This window comes from Coptis chinensis, chromosome 4 (assembly GCF_015680905.1).
Source record: "Coptis chinensis isolate HL-2020 chromosome 4, ASM1568090v1, whole genome shotgun sequence".
NCBI lineage: Eukaryota > Viridiplantae > Streptophyta > Magnoliopsida > Ranunculales > Ranunculaceae > Coptis > Coptis chinensis.
Genome location: NC_141459.1, coordinates 90,461,929 through 90,481,063, shown reverse-complemented (window position 1 = coordinate 90,481,063; position 19,135 = coordinate 90,461,929). Strand labels below are relative to the sequence as shown.

The following is a 19,135-nucleotide window of genomic DNA, read 5'->3' as shown; positions in this document are numbered from 1 at the left end:
GAACCTTCGGATCGAGTGGCCGAGGTATCCGCTGATTCAGACGCTGACATGACGGACTAAATAAAGAAGGAAGTGGAAGCAACAATGGGGGAACGAGTGATAAAGGGTAGAGTGAAACAGTGAAGCAAGTGAATGCAGCAAAATAACAAGAGAAGGGAAGGGAAAAAGAGGAAACAAACCTGAATACAAGGTAGCACAACCCAGGAGCAGCTCTAAAGAAATCCGATCGGAGTTTGAAGATCGCCCGAAGGTGAAAAAAAAAAAAAGCGAGAAGAAGTTGGAGAGGCTGGAGAAGAAAATGAAAGGTTGAAATGGTCGATTTGGAGAAGAGAGAAGGGTTTAAGCGGGAGTCTAAGCGGTGGGGGTAAAGAAGTAAATTCAGCACAAGGGACCATAGAGAGGAAGACACGTGGGGCCTCGGAATGGTGAATGTCAGAGCAAATGCGCGTGCACGTGGGACAGCTGGATGCCATGATGAAACCTGAGCCAACGAAGAAAAGGAAGTTAATTGAACTAACACAATGCAGAATACCGCGAAGGGAAGAGAGGAATGAGGAGAGGTTCTCGGTCCCATTGGCTGTCCCCGGAACATTACAGAGTTCCCACGACGGCAAAGGAACCGAGAGGGGCATCTGTGAGGGTCATATTCATGACATAGAAGGTTATAGGTGATAAATGGGCCGTAAGTAAGTTAAGGTGGAGGAGACGCGATGCTGGTGATCACGTCCGCGGAATGCCAACTGCTGGGAACCGCTAGAAACTACCGCGACAGTTGGGAGGACAGACAGCGTAGGATCAAGGAGTGATCAACGAAGAATAAGAGGCAGGTGAGTGATACAAGATTCGAACTGCACGGAACTGCCGGGACAGGTGGAGGTACCGAGGACGCAAGATGAAGGAGAGATGAACGACGGACAAGAGGCAGTTGAAGGAAAGGGAAAAAGAAGTATAAAAAGAGAGGGAGTTTAGAAGAAGAAGGAGGAAAAGAGAGAAGAGAGATTAGACTATAGGAGAGAAATTGTATCAGAGAGGATCAGAAAATTTGTCAACACAAGTATCAAATCAAAGAACAGTTCAACAGTATCAAATTCTAAAGATTTAAAAAGAAAAATGAATGACTCACTTGCCGCAGTCTGTGCTCTTTGAGATACCGAAGGGCAACTTGACGCCACATTTGCTGGGTAATGAACTCACTGCATCATCTTTGATTTGTGGGTACTGAGCAGCAGCTTGCCTGATGCAAGTACATGCTTGACGCCTCTCGGGGGTATTTGCTGCCATACTGTTTAGTCGATTCACTCCCTCACAACACGAAACAGCTGGCTGAGGTGCGGTTCCAATCAAGTAAGGGAGACATGGAAGCAACAAGCTGGTAACTTCCATACAAGTAAATGCCTCAATTGGCTTAAGCATTGATTGTGCCATGACTAGCATCACCAAGAAACCTATGATCACTTTCTTCATGTTTCCTTAACGAAACTTGATATATATATTTAGTTGAATATGTGTGTGTATTACTGTGTTTTTTGCGCTTATGACTTACTAGTTTGATGGGTTGAAGGGGTATTTATAGTTGTGAAGTAAGATTCCTCATTTAAGCCAATGGTGATTGGTACTATAGTTTTAGTATCCGCTACATTTTACTAGCTGTCTTGTTTTGCTTCCTATGCATCTTTTGTACTTGAGATGAAGATTTCACGTTTCCTTCAAGGCTTATAGTATCCAAAGATTTTTCACATCTGTGTGCTGTCCTGCTGGGCACTAGTAAATGAAACGTGTGAGAGAACTGGGGATGCAGGGTCAACTCTACAAATTCACTGCATGTGAACATGTAAAACCATCGATGATTCTTATGTGATTGGTCAGGTGTCACTGATGCTCCCAATGGATTATGTAGAATTGTAGAGCCAATTCAGAACCAAAACCATATCTAGATAGTAACAATACACCATTTTAGGAATGCTCCAATGTGAATCAACAATGAAACAGAGTTACTAGGAAGTAGGTGCCGGTTATGGCTAACAATTTCAAATGCCATTCATCATAAGCGCAAACTCTCTACCTTTCAGCCATAAACTGATTATAATAATGTCATATTTAACAAAACTTCAAATGTTATGTTTGTATAGCAGATGGAATTGCATTGGTCTTCTCTGATTTTGGCTCGGTCCATTTGTTTTGAGCAATTTTAAAGGAACTCCATATTCTTAGTCAAGTTTTTACAGAATTACGTCATAATTGCTTTTGTATGTACTGAACTAGTTCATTGCTTTTGTACGAGACAAGAGAGTATCAATCCACTAAAGAAAAATGCCAATTATCCTAGTAACAACCTAGGTTCGGTACTTCGGTGGCTTTGGTCACAGTAGCTAGGAGCCTAGCCAGAAGCTTTCATTGTTGGGTTAACGAGTATTACCCCCACTAGATGAGCCAATTAGGATCCCCCATACACACAAAAAGAACACGGTCAACTCAATTTGATTTTTTTTTTGTGTGTATTGGGGGAGAGAATACTCGTTACCCATAAATGAAACCCAACTGAATTGAACTGAGTAACTAGCACGTCAGTTGCATTTTCACACTCTTCTTTTCATTAAAAGTGGAAGTCCAAAACCTGAACACGAGCCATGAAAGCTTATGCCCAAACCCCGAACAAAGTTTGACCCGTTTCAACACCCTTGGACTGAATCATGAAAAACCAAAAACAAACCACTCTCATGCCACCTCACTTTTCTCAACGAATTATGAAACTGAACCTAATCCTAGCAAGTCTTACTGTAAGGCTATGTATGCTTAATATCAAAGATCATTTCATACGAATTTCAGTTTCACCTATCTACAACATAATATATACTATTATAAGATTAAAAAAATTTCCCCCTAAACTACTTGAAACCTAATGTCGAAGCCCAAGAATCTGATTTTTTAGGGTTTTGACGAATCTGACACTCCGGCATCCAGGACAAATCCAATGCATTAATAAAGCACATCACTCAACAAAATAAGATCGATGTTCAGAGGAAAGTTCCACTAATCATTAGGTCATAGTGTCACACACGCACCCCATCGAACTTGAAACATTTGATAGTGAGGTTAAGTGACAGATTGAAACATGTTTGTTCAAGTAGAATCAAGCATTTCTATTAATAAAACAAGAAAATGGGTAAATGCAGTAATCAAAGTAGTAACCACTTAAAAAATGAAAAGAATGAGTGGAGAATCTTTTTTAGACTTCTTGAGAGCCTCTAAACAAAATTTCATATACCCGTCAAATGATGAAGAGAATGGGACACAATGAGGGAGACACATTAAGAGTGTTGTGAAACCCAATATATGCTCAATTTGGCAACGAAGTATGAAAACAATCCTTTCCTTTTCCCACTAATTTAATAGCCTGTTTAGACAGTAAACACCGAGTGAAATAATGGAGTGTCAAAAAAGTTTAGACAGTAATCTGCAATTTACATCATATCGTATGTATGTGATATACCTCAATTTTTTGATATTTTGCGGTGTCCGATACGGACACACGTATCCGTGTCAATGTAACATGGGAAAATTAAGCATCCTAAGCTAGATCCGAGTCAAGTACTTTAAGAATTACAAGTACACCAGGGAACCGTAAGAATTAACTTAGTAATAATCCATTAAATTGAAGGTAAGATATATTGGATGATAAATAAATAAAAGAACATATTAAGTTATCAATTAGAAGAATTCAATACTTTCGAAATTAAAGAACATGGCTGGTCGTACCCGTTACAAGAATAATTGCCAGCTGATGTACCATGATAACTAAAGCTCATTCGTCGCAACAAGTCATATAGAGCATTATTGACAACAACAGTCCCAACCGAAAAATATCATCCGCATCTCACCCTTACAACAAGAAATTACGAAGTATGTCCAAACTCTCATGATTTGGTTCATCTTTAGCTAGCAAATTTATAACCATAGACATAGTATTTGCATCCTGCTGAGAACCTCCTCTCATCCATTACCTTAAGAAATTGCACTGCCTTCTAAAAAATTTTGCCTTCGAGAAATCCTTGAACCATGATATTGAAAGTATGGTAATCTGGAGCTACACTATTCTCTTCCATCTCTATGAACAAACTTTAAGCATCAATTAACATGCCCTCCTTACAAAATCCATTGATCATTGTGCTATATGTTATTGTGTTGGGTTGCACCTCTTTTGAAGAAAGGCTGTAAAATAGTTCCTTGGCCTCCAACAACTTTCCTTCTTTGCACATGTAGTGAATAATACTATTATAAATCACAACATTAGCTCTTAACCCATTTCTTTCCATTAAATGAATCAATTCCATGGCTTCAGAAAGACCACTGTTAGCACACAAACCTTCTATTAAAGTACCATATGTGAAAATATTTGGACTTTGTCCATGAGTTTGCACGTCTTCAAAAAATTTCTTTGCGTCCACAACTCTCCCAACCTTACATAGCCCACCAATAAGGGTGTTATATGTAACAACATCAGGATTCAAACACTTGCACTTCAAATTCTCATAAAGTTGCATAGTCTCATCTAATCTCTTAACCTTGCAATAACCATTAATCATTGTATTATAGCTAACAATATCAGGTTCCAGACCAGCATCCACCATTAAATCAAAAATATTCACAGCCTCTTCCATTCGACCTTACATACAATACCCATCCATCAAAGAGTTGTATGTGATATTGTTAGGTGCCATATTTATTTGGATCATCTCCTTTAATAGTTGATGTGCCTCACTAACCTTCCCTTCTTTGCAATAAGTATCGACCAAAATATTGTATGTTCTCACATCTGGCAAGATTCCTCGACTGATCATATCATGCAACAATTCAGTTGCCTTGTTCCAATTACTGGAGATGCATAGGCCATGAATCAAAGAATTATATGTGACGACATCAGGCGTTATACCTCTTTGAAGCATCAATTCAAACACCTGAAGTGCTTCACAGGTCCTACCCTCATTGCCAAGGGCATCGATGAGAATGTTGAAGGTTACTACATTCGGTGAGATGCTTCTTTTCGACATATCTTCAAGCAAATGTATGGCTCCTTTCAGTTGACGAATGCTGCATAGTCCATGAATTAAAGAGCTGTAACTTACAACATCTGGGACAACTCCTCGACCAATCATTTCCTTAAAGAGATTGACGGCGTCATTCACCCGATATTGCTTGCAAAGACAGTCAATGATCATGCTGTATATGTGGACATGAGGCTTAAGTTTTTCCTTTTCCATTGAGCTCATCAATTGAAGGGCAGTATCTGAATTTAATGATTTGCAGAACCAATTGATGATAACCCCATAAATGACTACATCTCGGGCTATTTTGACGAACAATTCCAAAGCTGGTGCTGATTTTCCCTCTAGAAACAAACCCTTGAGAAGAGAACTGAAAGTAAAAGCATTCGGTTGAAACCCACGTTTTAAAATATTCCCCAGTACAGAAAACCCGAAATCCACCCCCGACCGATACAAGAGTAGCAATTGATCAAGGTGTTAAGCGACACAATGTCAGGTTGGACTCCAGCGGAAGCCATTGCATTGTACATGGATAAAACAATAGAAAAGTGTTTGGTCTTGACAAGGGCTCCTAACAATTGGTTGAAAGGGTGAATGGAAGGAATCAACTCATTAAAGAAACCCAATGCCTCGTCAAGCTCAAGGGTTCCAGATTTACAACGATCTCTTACTAAATTTACTAATAAATCAAAATGAAGGTGGTCTTTATTGGCAGAAGTGGTTGATGATTGACGTGGGTGATATGTAGTAGTAGGAGTAGCAGTAGTTTTGAAACGAAAGAAGGAAAGAGAATGCAAGATAGGAGAGAGAGTACCAGAAGAAACCCTTCTTATTAACATCGCCATTTTGAGCTAACGGCTGCAACAGTTGACCAGAAGAAATGAAACCCAAGTGAGTGTCAGTTGCATTTTCACTCGCTTTTTCTCATTAAAAGTGGAAGCCCAAAAACACAACCCAAGAAGCCCAAAACCCGAACAAAACTCTCGGAGAGAAAATATTCCAGTACGGTTATAGTAACTAGCTAAAGGGCACCTGCCCGATATCTATAAGGTGGATATTAAGAGAAAAAAGGAAATAGGAATTTTGAGAAGAACATGTAGTTCCTTACTTAAGGCAGGAGTATAGAAGGCCTGCAAATGATATTTTTGCAGATAATTGTTGTTGTAAGAGAATTTCATTAGGTAGCCTAAGTGCACACCCTGTGAGCGACTGAGCATGAGTTGCATACGCCTCACTTGAGTATTATTTAGTACAATTTATAGTTCAGTGAATAATATTTCAAAAGAATCCCATTGAAGACCAATCTTAATTAACGTATGCCATATATTTGTTTCCTGCCAGAAAGATTTAAACATATTTTAGTCCTCTAAGGGTCTCATGGTGGATGTGGATGTATCCTCTTAAACATGCACTCCTGACTCCTTCATTTCACCTATGTAAATATGTCAAAGTAAATGTCCAAACAAAATAGTTGGTGCGGCCATGAAAAAAAAAATTGAAGTTGATATGATGTACAATGTACATAGCATATTTAGCTCCCTTTCAATATCTATATCTACATGGAATACAAACTAAGATTAGTAATCTACAATTTTCTAACAAAAACCAACAAAAGCCCTTTTATATAAACAATGATACTTGATTATTCAAATGCCACCTACTAAGTACTCAAATGTATAATAGCAAACTCACAAAGAACAAAATATTAAAAACCTCTTGGAATTTATTTCAACCATTTGATTCCCCCCTAGTCAATTAAACTAAGTTAGCTTCACTAATCAAACTGAGGAACTTGTTCTTGAGCAGGCTTTAAGCTTGGTATCACCTGCATGGAGTGCCAACACTCTCTACATACGTAGATTGCGAAATCACTTGGTTTGAACGGAAAACGCTTTTTCAGCTCGATTTTATCCTGCATGCATGATAGAGTGTCAACTATCCCTCAAATAAGTTTAATGGCATCAGTGTTGAAAATCATTGTTAATAGAGTTATACCTCTTGTACACGAACAATATAAATCCATACAGTAGAATCATCCATCTAATGCAATAGTTATACCTCTTGTATGTGAACACTTCAATGTATCTTTGAAGAATGTAAAAGCGTATGTGCATACCTGAACACCTGGGCATGAAGAAGCTATCGCCTTGAAATCGCAGAATCTCAACTGTGAAGTGTTGATCAACAACGTACATTATCGAAGTCCTACAAAAAATGTGTAATGCAATTATCAAAACCAAAAAATTGGTTAAACACATCAAAACATTTTACAAAAACAATTGTGTTGTAAATTGTAAATATATTAGTGAACCTGTAAATCATGTTGCTCAGCCCAAGGCGATTACCCTCAATTGGTATGAAATGAATAGAGTTGATTGGCAGCAAGCCCTAACACTAGAGATTGTCATTGAGTTTCAAAATTGTGTTCCTAGCAAACACCGTGATCTAAATTCATCCGGGTATTTGTCTTATGCATAATACCCCCAAATGAATAATTAAATCAAGCACCTAAATATTATTAAGAATGACTATTTGGTCTTTTTACACCCATGTAAATTCGTAGTACCGATATTGTCATTCAATTAAAGCGTTGCTTAACACTGTTTAATAGGGGTAATTGGTCATTTTATGTGGTGGTTAATTAAAATACCAAATCCACGCCATTTTGAATTGTACGCTCACTTAATATTAATTACATGTCTTTAATTACCATAAATACACAGAGTCCTTTCTCTTTCCGTCTCCCTCTTAATCTCTTTCCGTCTCCCACTTACTTTTGCCTAAAGTAAAAGATAACAAAATGAAAAAAAATCATATTTTCTCCTGCTCTTGAACTTTAATTTGTGTAAGGGTTTTGCTTTTAATTCAGCATCAACGATTATTCTCCTGAGAAAATGTTAGTTTTATGCTCAATTTGATCCTTGAGAGGTTTTGAGTTGTGTCAGGTTTCATTGTTAGGGTTTGGTTTTTTCATGTTTTGGTAAGTGGGTTTTGCTGAATTTCTTGAAAATTCAATACCTAATTTTCATCTATTTGTTTCATTGAAACCCCCAAAATTTCTAAAATTTTTATTTTCGACTTATTGTTTGATTTGTTTCATTGTAGAATTACCACATTGAAAGATTAGGCATGTCACCTAAAACGATAATTTAATTTATGTTTATCTAATTTCCTATGGAGCACAATTAAGAAATTCTTCAGTGATGAAGATGGGAAGACCCTTACCTTGCTGACAAGGCGGCAGTGTTTCGCATTGGAAGTTAACAGTGAGTTGTGTTGTGTCCACTAATTTTATCACCTTACCATATTGTTGTAGACATTGGGAGTGTGCTTAAATTGAAGAATTGGGTTTATCCATTTGGTTTGAGTTCGTATTAAACTAACTATTGTTCATTTTCTAGAAAATTGCCAGTTTCATGGAGTTATAGGTATTTCTTTCGTCGAATATATATGTTCTCATCTTCATTGGCTTCTTCATGGATCTATCCCGAAGTGCCACCTTATCTCATTGTACCACAAAGCCCTGGTGTTATTTTCTTTCTTTATACTGTTTATTTTTTTTCCCTGAAGCTAGAGATATTGGGTTTTAGTTTTTGGGGTTTACCTTGAATTGGGTGTGGATCTGAGATCCTTTCTCCTCATTTCTGTTTTATATTGGCTTCCACAATTTGGTATGCATCTGAGATCCTTTTCGTGAACAAGTTGTTCGATAGACTACTGCAAACTTTCGCTATAAGGGTTCCACTCTGAGCAGGAACCATGCTGTTCCTGGAACCTTTTCATACGCTATTTTTGAAGCCTATGCCTCAATATCACGAGGTGTTCTTTCAGACTGTTGTTCCCCTCAAATGAACCTGATATACTAATGGGCATGTAGTCGAGTTGATTTAGATGTTCAGTAAGTTCTGCTCCAACTTTTCATTTCAGAGCATGGCTTTTCATTTTTATGATATGATATGATATATATATATATATTATTGTTCGCTCATCAATCAAGATAGATTATAATTTTCTTTAAAACTGAGTATTTTGGACCGAGACCATTTAAATTGGTAGTTGGCAAACTATATGATCTACTCATTGTTTAAAGTTTGTGCTGCAAACTAAGATTGATGGCCTGGTATGTTCATTAGAGATAATATAAAAGGCCCTTCTAATCATTCTAAGATTGGCTGTCTCATTTTGGTTAAGATTAGCAATTATTCCTTCTCATCTATATATTTGATGTTTCTTTTGAATTTGCTTACCATGATTACATACGTTTCATTTCATAACTTTGTATAATGTGTTTCACTTGGTTGAGCACATTTTGAGTTTTGGGTTTCTTTTCTAATTTATAGTTTTCTTGGTTGCCATCCACGCAAGGATATTTTTTGGTTGAACAGTTAGCAATTTAGAATTATTGATTAGTTTTCGTTGTACTTTGTGTGGTAGAAACTAGATTGTGGAATATACTGAACTAAGAGAACTATGGGCTTGAGCAATGGCTGTAAGACTGACAACAACTAGAACATGAGCAAGATGGCCACGTACAGTGGCAGCACTTCGGGTTCCACTTAAAACAGGAGCAGGATAGACAAGTACAGTGGCAGCACACTCGAGTATGCTTAGAGTAAGAGCAAGATAGCCATGTACAGTAGGAGCATGCTCGACAAGAACTACAACAATTATGGATCACCGTGAACGCCTCTCCTTTCGGGCAAACACGAAGGTATTTTCCTCTTGGTTGAAGCTATGTTGGAGTTAGACCACCTTTAAAACTATGTTGGAGTTAGGCCGACTTGGTTGAAGCTTTGATAGTTTACCTAGTGTAGCTAGCTATAAAAAACCCTTTAGCATAGCTCACTTTATATCGAATCTAAACACAATACTATGCTTACTAAACCATTGTATTTCTAAGAAATAGTCAGACACCTATTCCTATTAATTATGTGAATTAGAATTGGTTCTCATTCATGTATATTAAGCTTTGTTTAATAATTTATTGGCCAAGAAACTTTTTGAAGAGAGATATCTTTTTACACATTTTGAACATACGGTGTTTAAACATTAGACATTATTTCCGCAAAGTTTGTATTAATCAATTGAATGGGATTGTTGCAAGCCAACAACAATAATTATTTTTCTATTGTATGAGCTTAAAAGGACTACATTTACATGTGTAAGGCATACAAAAGGTTAGTGAATGGTTTGCATGCTGCAAGTTACGTTTCCATATCCATCATAGTTGAATACCATCACTATCTAGTGTTAGTTGATGCATGCAGTTACTATGGCTACTATTAAACTAGCAAGCAAGCAAACAGTTGAAATCCCTTTGATTGATATAAGTAGTGTTCTAGCACATTTTCTCCTTTATCACTCTCTTGGCTCATATGCTTTTGTGAGTATAATCTATAGGTTATGGATATATCTTAATTCAATAGTTCATTTTAAGGTTACTGATTTGTGTATCTATTGATGTTTTATATTTAAAACTATTATGTATATGGGAATGCAAGTTTGACAAGAAATTTGTCACTAGGTCGTGGTGGTAGCATTAGAGGACGAAGGCAGAGAAGGGGCGAGGATGTGATGCATCCATTGAAGGTTAACTTGGAGGAGCTTTACAATGGGACATCCAAGAAGCTATCACTCTCACGAAATGTCATCTGCTCCAAGTGAAAAGGGTGAGTCCACGGCTCCACGCTTATGGTTTTGTGTTGTTATGGATATCCCAGTGAGTTGCACAAATGTGATCATGGTGAATTGCATTACATATTTTTTGTAGGGTTTCGATAATGTATATTATTAATCAACACTTAACTTACACAGTTGAGATTCTAATAAGATATTACCACCAAGGTACCTACTAAATGCCAAATGGAACCAGGCTAGCCCAGGAAAACACAAGTTCTGATGCAGATGGATATATGTAAGTTCATAGAATAGGATATGGACGCATGCTTAGAAGTGTTGTTGGTGATGTTAGTTTTAGCTTATAGTGGATATCACTGCTCAATCTTTGTTTTGCATATGTGAATTGTGGATCTTTAATTATTTGTAGTGGCTACGAATTTGTTAGCGGGGAATGCTTTATGAATGGGGTTTCTTTTTAATTTTCCCCTCTTTTAAATTGGGTATAAGTTTAGATCAGATGATTTTTGCTTAGATTACGTAATGGGTGATGCAACTGCGCAGTAGCTAGGGAATGAGTAGTTTTCAAGAGTGAATTATTAATCCCCTGGATTAGTAATTGTTTAGCACCTGTTGATACAAATATGTTATTACATTTTCTTGCTCACCAAAAATCTATGAAGGTATAAATAGCATGAGAGAGGATGGTTGAAATGTCTGTGAACATACGTGAAGAAGTTGAATTTAAATTTTGAAGTTAGAATCATTTGTGTTTGAATCATTTATGTATGAAGCCGAGAAGTTATGTACATGAATTTGGATTTTGGTTATGTGCGTTTGAATTTCATGTTATGTGCGTTTGTATATGAATATGAAATTGTGTGTTTGAATTTCACTTTGAATTTGAATATGAAATTTGAAGGTGAATTTTAATTTGAATTTGGTTGGATATGACGTGAACTTGGTTTGGATATGAAATGATATTGGTTTGAAGTTTGATTAAGGTTTCGTTGGATATCAAATGAATTTGAGTTTTAATTTGGTTGGATATGTGCGTATATGAATTTGGTTTGGATATGAAATGAACTAAAATCAAATAAACAATTTGATTAGATTTTGGTCCAGACAACCCACCTAGGTTGCACAAAAGCATCCAAAACGATGCCCAAATATCGTTTACAGACGAAACTGGCCTTAACGACCTCTGCAGATTGCTGGGATATAGACCTAAACGATCTTATGGGGTTGTTTAGAGGGCTGATGATCGGTCTGAAGAGATTATTTCTAATACTTCTTTGCGAACTCACTGGGTCGTTTGGACCAAAATTCCAGATATTTATAACTTGATTTTGATTTGTATTTCTCACTTTAAACCTTTTTTGAACACAATACGAAAAAAGAAACACAACTACTTAGAACCAAGACAGAACTTAGAACTTACCCTAACCCTAAGAATTAACTTCTGTCAATTCCTCTGTCAATTGGTTCCTCTGTCAATTCCTCTATCAATTCCTCTTTAACAAAGTTATGTCTGATTCCTCTATCAATCCAGGTCAGTGTACCCACATCTCACCTGAATATTGGTCCCATCTTGACGAGCTGCGCTTCATTAATGTGCCGAGTCGCACTAATACATTGAGTGATTTTCAACGTCGCAATGAAACATTGGAGATACTTAATGACCGATATCAGGGAAATATTAGTCGTATGCGGAGAAGGGAAAAGAAATTTTTAAAGAGTGTTGAAGAATTGAAGAAGGAAAATGATTCAATGAAGAAAAACATTTTTACTGCCAAAATTGTGTTGTTCTCAATTGTGAGTTTGTTGGTTGGTGTGGGCATTGGCTAGATAGTTTTGGTTTAATTACCCTTAATTAGGTGTTTGATGTATGTAAATTATGTTGTCTGTTCATGTAAGAGATCTCTATATTGTCTATTCATATAAGAGATGTCTAATGCTGTTTGTTCATGTAAGTAAGACATCTTTTGATGTGTTTTGTAATTAGTGCTTGTACGTATTTTGTTGCGTAATGTTATATAATGTTGATTTATGCATGCTTTGATCTCTAAGTTCTATAGGAAATTCCATTGGTGTGGGCATTGGCTTCATGGTTTTGTATCTGAGGAATTGGCCGGGTTTGGTTAGGGATTAGGGATTAGGGATTAGGGTTTTGTATATATATAGATTAGGGTTTCGTTATGAATTTGACTTTGAATTCGAATTTGACATTTGAATATGAATTTGACGTTGAATTTGAATTTGAATTTGACGTTAAATTTGACAGATATTTGACGTTGAATTTGACATTTGAATTTGACGTTGAATTTGAATTTGATGTTGAATTCAAATTTGACATATGAATATGAATTTGATGTTGACATTTGAATATTAATTTGACATTGAATTTGAATTTGACATATGAATATGAATTTGACGTTGAGATTTAAATATGAATTTGATGTTAAATTTGACATTTGAATATGAATATGAAAATGTGTATTTGAATTTGAAGTTGAATATGACATTTAATTTGAATTTCACTCTAAACGATCTTGTTAGACCGCTCAGAATCACTAGCTCTAAACAATTTTGACAAACCGTTTGGAGTCACTCTAAATAACCTCTTCAGACCGCTTCAAGTATGGCCTAAACGACCCCATCAGATCGTTTGGCTCTATAGACCAATGATCTTAGGAGGTCGTTAAGGCCAATTTCATCTGTGAACGATATGTGGGGATCGTTTTCTATGGTTATGTACGACCTGGGTGGGTCATTTGGACCAAAATCAAACCAAATTTACTATTTGATTTAGTTCATTCCATATCCAAACCAAATTCATATACGCACATAACTTCAACTTCAACTTCAACTTCATATACATAAAATCCTATTGAAATTTAAACTCAAATTCACGTTCAAAATCAAATCATATTCATATACATCAAACCATATATATTCCAACTCAAACTCAAATTCAAGTTCAAATTGATATTCAAATTCAAGTTCAAATTCAAATGCACATTTTCATATTTCAAATTCATATAAAATAACTTCAAACATATAAATTCAAACTTCAAATTCCAACTTCAAACCCTAATCCAACTTCAAACCCTAATCAAACCAAATCCTAATCCAACTTCAAACCCTAATCCCTAACCAAACCCTAATCTATATACAAAACCCTAATCCAACTTCAAAGCTCCAACTTTAGAAACGATCACGACGGTAACACCCAAAATTAACTTGTATCGGGTTAAGTTTTCCGCTTCGTGGAACGATCTCCTTACTTCATCGGGAATCTCAGGCCCACCCAATTGCAGACCTTTCTCAAGCATGAGAGTAGTTTCATCGAGAACGTTGCTCTGTAAAAAGAAATACAAACCTAATTTAGTATTTACAATTTTAAAAGAGCGGAACTGCAATTCTAAAAGCACAAATCTCACTAGTTGAGTTCCTAGGGAGCTAGGAAATGTCTGCAGGGAGAAATGAATAGAAAGCTGAGGATTTATCATTCGAATATGAGTATTCATTTCATACCATTCCATGTAGCCAAACTCACAATCCCATGGATAACTTGCTGGGGGTCCTCTATTTTGGGGTTGGATCACGTGATTCTCCCATGTGGTCCAATATGCCGAAGCAAGATTCCATTTAACCTTGTACCCACGTCCGTTGGTAGTTCTCGTTGTGACATTTGGTTGTGGAGGATTGGCGGGTATAAGTCGCAGGTGACCCAACTGACGGACCACCCTACAAACAACATAAAGCTCACGACACCAAAAAAGCATATAAAGCCCTCAAAATAAACAATATCATCCACCGGGTCTAAAGCTCAAACATTGTTGTAGGGCCACCATTCAACCTGTCATATGAGAAGTTTAATAAATCAGTAATCACATACTCCAACCATCAATTAATCAATAAAATATTAAACAAGCCAATATACTTACCATCAAACAAGTTGTCTCATCAAAAATTCGAAAACACTGCAATGCATGTTTTGTGTTAACATAGTGCGGAGCGAAAATTGAGTGCCTACGACATCGAGGTTGGGCCAACTCATACTCCAGGTTTGGGATTGGCCTGAAACACGGGAAGTACTCGTAGATCCATGCCTAGATGAGAAAATACACACACAATTAAAATACTAATAAGATAAAGGGTTAATATATAAATGAAAAAACTATATATTTTACCTGTAGGAGAGTGAAATAGCCTGAAATACCTTTGACTTTGCCACCTATGGAAGCCCCAAGACCATGGCACATATGCAAGTATTACTACACCCCACACATAGTCTTTGATCTTGCTAAACTTTAACAGCAACCTCAAGTAACAAATAGGCACTGCAGTCCCAAACTTTTCGGGGAAGAGAGTACATCCAAAAAAGAATAACAAATAACCTCTGACAACACGATGTACCTCAACCAAAGTCGACGGTTGTTTCACACCTCCTTTTACTTTAATCGCACTATCATGTACCTTCCCAGCCATGTTATGCTTCAGGAATTGTAACCTTACTTTTGATATGAAGTGGCTGGCTTCCAACTCCTCCTTAATCGCTCCTAACGATATATTATGAGCACGGTTAAGAATATTTTGAGTCTGTTCCAACTTCATATCAATGTTCCCTTGCACGTCTCTTCCTTTTATCGAGACTCCTAGGAGTTGGGAGACATCATCAAAAGTGATAGTCATCTCCCCAAACACACTAGAACAAAAAAGGGCTTTTGTGAATGTTTTAAAATGTTATTTGTTACTGTTCTATTCGAAACGGTTACAAATGGCAGAAAAGGGTTTTTGTGACTGTTTTAAAAAGTTTTTTGTGACGTGCGTTTTCGAAATGGTCACAAATATATTTTTTTCTAAAAAAGGTATATATGTCTAGAGAACCATTTGTGACTATTTCACTAAAATAGTTACATGTTCCCTGACTTTATGCGACAGTCATAAAAGACCAAATTCAAATTTTTTAGTCCCGCCCCACAACTACACAAAAAAACTACTTCGAAACCCACATTCAGTCTCCAGGCCCGCTTTCTTCAAACACTTGCAGGTTAATGCATCTAAGAAACGGAACAAAACAAAATCGCATGATCTCTCACGACTCTTTCTTCATTTATGCCGATTCATCGATTCTCTCTCAATTCTATTTCCATCTCTCTCAAATCTTTTTATTCTCTTTCATTCTCTCTCTCTGATGTTTGCTGCCCCCGTCGTAAGTACCCCTTCCCCTTCCTTTCAATTACCTAGGGTTTGCTAATTGTTTAGTAGCACTAACTTCTCTCTCGCTTTGTACTCCATTATGATGTTGGGGTTTGTTCGGTCTAATTCAGTCAGAGTTTGGTTCAAGTTGCTGCAAAAGGTACAATTTTTACTTTTGCTTTGTGTATGTTCTTCGAGTGAAATTAATATGTTGTAGTTTGTTTGCAAAGGGGCACTGATATTTGGGTTCTAATTATGTACACATTTTTTTAGTTTTGTCATTTTTTTTACTTTTATAATTTTAAATTTTGTAGTTTGTTGATCAACTATTTTTTTTTTTTTTTTGCTAAAAGGTAATTGCTTAATAAAGAATAAAGGTTACAAAATTATGAGTTAAAGTTTAAGAACTGAATGAGTAAGGTAACAACATTTGTGTACCTTTCCTAAAACATCATTGCTCTAGTTGACAAATCTAAAATAAGTGGTGTAGTGATTCTCTAGATTTTTCATGAAGAGTGGTCTACTGTCCCACCATTTTCTTTCACCTTGAGCCAAGGTTGCCCCATGTTTAGAGCAACCGTCGGCACCAAGGTTAGTCTCGATCAACTAACTACTGTCTTGCAACTGAGACTTCAGTGTATGTCTATGTATTAACTACTTATTCTGATTCAATTGCCAATAATGATAAGAATTAACGATATAACTCCCTGGTGCTTTTGAGGTCCTTTAAACTTTGTCTGTTACTCATAGTTTCAAGTTCCTCGGATATATTTAGTTGCTTGATTATTTTCTTTGCTAGACTAATGAAAATGGAATGGAAGTCGGATATTGGAAGCAAGGGTCGTTGGTTTCCATATCTTGATGTTTTTAGAGCGGGAAAGTTGTTTTTGACCAGTGAGGAAATACTTGAAGCTGTTGATACAATTATACTATATGTGAGGAAGGAGAGGATTAGGAAAGTTGTGGAGAATAAAAGTTATTTTGTTTGTCTGGTGGTGGAAGGTTTAACTGATTTCGGGAATGTTTCGGCTACTTTTCGTTCGGCTGATGCTCTTGGGTTCCAGTCAGTTCATGTCATTTCATGTGATAGCATGAAAAGGTGCAACCACATTTGAGGTGCAAGCCTTTTTAAATTGCTTTTACTTTATTTTCATTTTTTTTTGGTTTTTTTTTTTATCTATTGCCATTATCTCCCCTGGTTTATTAAATTGATATTCAATGTATGAGATCATGATGCACATTATATATGTGAATATATTATATACTTTTGGTGTTTTGAATGATACATGAACCTAGCTTTGGATGATGACTTAATGGGTTTCCACCGTTTGATGATGTTTCCAGATTTTATTGAGGTCCATGTGGCTTTACGTTTAAGCACGCCACCTATGTGATTTTAAGCACGAATATGTGTTTACCCATACTATGCTAGTATACTGAACTAACTCGTTGCAAGTCTCTATCTCTTATCCTCCCCTTTTCTCTTATCTTAGGCGCTCATGTTGATTTTAAATAACTTCAAAAAGTTTAGGGTGCAAGTGGCGTGTTTGGGCCCTGATAGGCCCAAAATTTGGCATGTTTGCTAAGTAGTATACCAAAATAGATAGAGAGATAGTATATAATCTTGAGAATATTGGAATACATGATGTTTTTCTCAATTAATAATTCATATTGAAAAGCAGCCTGTGTTTGGCCATCGTACTTGTATGCTGATATGTAGTATTCGACTCGCCCTGGCTCTAGGTCACATCTTTCATCAAGAGAAAATATGCCTAGTCTATACTTGTGGATGCCTATGCTCGCGCCTAGACCTGAGGCTCAACCTTGTTCTTAAGTCTAGCATCTGTGTTTGCATTGTTCTGAATTTTAGATAATAAATCTCCTACATGGATATTTGATTCTGTTCAAATGTTGATTGGGTACCATTTAACCTATTCTCTTCCTGCTTGACATTTAAAAGTAAATGTGACCATAGTGTTGAGTTAACTTCTGACCTAAGACCTTCAATTTCATGGCTTGTTTCCACGATGAATCAGATTGATAAGTCTTAAGCTATTTATGTTTCATTATTGATCTTCAGTTGCTCTTCTAAGATTGACTCACCATTTTCATTAAGGAATTGTTTTTATTTGGGTTGTTGAGCCACTAGAGAGTTTATATTTGGCACCAATCCTTCGTTTATGGGTGTATTTGGAATATGTAGTGTTATATGGTTTTGTTGAGGTTGTTTTGGTAACATGGAGATGTATGTATGTTAGTTGCATTGTATAAGTCGTGTATTAGGGTTTTTTGGATGTTGTTTGTATATTTATAGTTTTCTTCTTATTCGAGAATTGGTTACTTGACTTAACTGACATTGGTCGAGATGGTTAAGTAGCTGGTTCTACGAACCAATATATGTTTTAGTAGTTGGGTTTATGACTGAGATATGAGGTTTTATATTTAGTTTGGATGTATTCTTATTAAATTTTCAAGTTATGACAGATTTTATATTTATGAAATGTCAAAAATACAGAGAAGACTCTACCGAAAATTTTCCAGATAAACCACGTGTCATAGGTTTGAGTTTTGGGGCATTACATCCCCCATGTCCAACTTTTACAAATGTTGCTATCTAACTTTGTACAGCTCTATTTTCTTATTCACTAAAGCTTAGAAGCACTTGTTATATGGATTTTATTTGTTTTGTAGTTCTCTTTACTGGAATAATCATTAAAACCAGGTAAATGATTTTTTTGTCATTTACTTTATTTTTAGCATTTTAAAGATTTGGTGGGATCAACAATGGTCGCTAGGTATTCAATAAAGATGTCCTAGTACTGTAGTGTGGTAGCTGCCGATCTTTTAGTTCCTTAGTTTTTATTTTTTATTTCTTATATTTTTAACTTTTGCAGATCATCAAGAAACTTTCTGGCCAGCAAGAAGACTTCCACCTCGGATAGATGTCAAAGCTCGTAGTTTGTTCGGTCACTCTAAGAATGTCTTTCGAACTATGATGAGTGTTTGACGTGAATGTGACTTGGTCACAATTCTTTCTTAATCTATTCATTTGTATATTATTAAGTACATATTGATTACCTAAATCTTATGCCTATTTTTGCTACTGGAATGTTCAATGGAGTTAGCATTTATGAATGCTATTTAAATTTTAATGGATTATATTTTAGGTGTATATTTGTTGCAGATCCAATTCAATGTAAAATGTTTGTTTTCAAATATATACAGGTTTTTTTGTTTGAAAAAAAATTATAACATTTATCACGGTTTTGGCA

General features: G+C 36.2%; 1 pseudogene across 1 annotated transcript; it reads right to left on the bottom strand.

Moving 5' to 3' along the window:
- Positions 1 to 3,622: 3,622 nt before the first annotated feature.
- On the bottom strand, positions 3,623 to 5,508 carry LOC147505570 (uncharacterized; annotated as a pseudogene). Its single transcript, XR_015193358.1, has one exon. The product of XR_015193358.1 is annotated as an uncharacterized LOC147505570 (transcript).
- Between the last annotated feature and the right edge of the window lie 13,627 nt (positions 5,509 to 19,135).